The following is a 2,350-nucleotide window of genomic DNA, read 5'->3' as shown; positions in this document are numbered from 1 at the left end:
CCCCCCCCCTCCCTTTCCCGGTATCCTTCTCCACCCCCTCCTCCTGAAACTACGGGCGACGGGCGGCGGAGACCGGATCGGCGCCCCACACTACCTCAGACCCCGGGCTCTCCCCACCTCAGCTTCCTGATTGGCTGCCCTCCGGCCAATGAGGCTACAGCAGAGCCGGGGATGCTAAGAGCCCGGGGCTGCCCGGATCCCCGACACCTCTCCCCCTCCCCCACCTCGGGGAACCCCGCCCCCGCAGCCCTCAACGCTTTTCCTTCTCAGCTCCAACCCTAATATCTCAGCCCCGCCCCCACGTTCTAGGCTCCCGCCCCACCCCCACAGCTGCCTCCCGAAGCCATTCAGCTCTTCTAGCACCACCCCTCCCGAACCCCTCAGCCCCGGCTCGGAACCCCCCCACCACCACAGCCCATTCTCCTTGGTCTATTCAAAAACGCCTTAATCCGGTCCCCCTCCTCCTCTTGGTCCCTTGCCTTGCCAAATGTCTCCTCCAACATCTCCCGGAGAAACTGAGGCTTAAAAAAGCCGAGCGACTCCTGACAAAGGCAGTCATTGTCCAAGGCCGAACGCGGCCCGCCTTCTGATCCCACGCCCCGGGTTCCTTCGGTTATAGAACCTCAAAAGCTTCCAATCACCACACCTCGAGACCCCGGAAATGTATCATCTCAGCGCCCCCAAATCTTCGAACCCCGGAACGGGAAGGCATAGAATTGTAGCCTCTCAAAACTTCAGAACCCCCAAACTTGGGAGTCTCTTGGCTTAAAAACCTTTCCACGATAGACCTTTATTTAGCAGCACCACCTTGCACTTGCACCCAGAGCTACCCTGGGAGACTTGTCCTTGGTACTCCTGAGCTACCCTGGGCGGACCCGCGGATGAGCTTCCCTTAGCAAAGAGATCTCTTCAGAGGAATAGCAAGATGCACATAATGCTCTGTTTCCCTACGCGGGAATTCTCCCTTGAGTTCCCAGTCTGCTCTTTTCTCTGCTGCCAGGGGGTTTGCTCTGGGCAAACTCTCCTAGAAACAGTGCCCCCCAACCCCATCCTGGCTGGAGATGCGTGTTTCTGTTCCTTGCTGAATGTCTCCTACCAGGAGGGTAATCTGGGGGCTTCACATACCCTGTCCCCCCTCCCAGCGCCCAAGGGGTCAAGAGACTTTCCTTTCCCTGAGCCAGAATTTTTTTTTTCATCTGTTGGGTTCCATGATAGTGGAGGGCCAAGCTCCACCTAATCAACAGATGGATCTTCCTTCCTTCCTTCCTTCCTTCCTTCCTTCCTTCCTTCCTTCCTTCCTTCCTTCCTTCCTTCCTTCCTTCCTTCCTTCCTTTCTTTCTTTCCTCCTTCCTTCCTTCCTTCCTTCCTTCCTTCCTTCCTTCCTCCTTCCTTCCTTCCTTCCTTCCTTCCTTCCTTCCTTCTTTCTTTCCTTCCTTCCTTTCTTTCTTTCCTCCTTCCTTCCTTCCTTCCTTCCTTTTTCTTCTTTCTTTCTTTCTTAATTAAAGCTTTTTATTCACAAAGCATATGCATGGGTAATTTTTCCAACATTGACCCCTGCATAACCCCCTGCCACAAATTTTCCCCTTCTTCCTCCCATCCCCTCCCCCACCCAGCAGGCAGTCCAAATCCATGTCAAATATGCCGAAATACATAGATGGGCTTCTCTTTCAAGACTCCTTCCCAGTTCACGAAGGAATGAAAGGGATATCTGGGAATCTTAGAATCTCGTGACTTTGGAATCTCTTGGAACTGCAACATTTTCAATTCTGAGAACTTTACAATGGCAGGATCTGATCATGATGCAGCAGAAAGTGCACAGACTCTGGAGTCAGAGGCCTTCAACTTCTTATTATTCTTGTATTCTTTCCAGGCACGTCTGACCCTCCCTTTGAGATTTTCTTGGCAGAGGCACTGGAGGAGTTTGCCATTTCCTTCTCCTGCTCATTCGACAGATGAGGAAACTGAGGCAAATTAGCTTCAATGATTTGCCCAAAGCCACACAGCTAGTAAGTATTTGAGGATGAATCTGGATTCTGGTTCTCCTGATTCCCAGCTCTATCCCTCTTGCCACTTAGCTGCCCAACCCTGTCGCTAAATAACTATATGATCTTGGGCAATAAGAGCCCAAGCAAGTTATTCAACCAATAGTTTTCTTATGGGGAGAATGGATCAAGGAAGATGAAAGTGAAGATAAACTCTAAGGTTCCTTCAGGCTATAGATTAATGAACCTTGGAACTTCATAACTGTCAAAACTCACAAGAATAAAAACTTCAAAATCTTAAAACTTAGAATCATCAAAAACCACCAGAATTTCAAAGTTTCAAGTCCCAACTCCAAACTCAGAAGAAC

The sequence above is a fragment of the Antechinus flavipes genome, chromosome 3 (assembly GCF_016432865.1).
Source record: "Antechinus flavipes isolate AdamAnt ecotype Samford, QLD, Australia chromosome 3, AdamAnt_v2, whole genome shotgun sequence".
In the NCBI taxonomy this organism is placed as follows: Eukaryota; Metazoa; Chordata; class Mammalia; order Dasyuromorphia; family Dasyuridae; genus Antechinus; species Antechinus flavipes.
The sequence above is the reverse complement of the archived record's forward strand: the minus strand, read 5'-3'. Positions refer to the sequence as shown.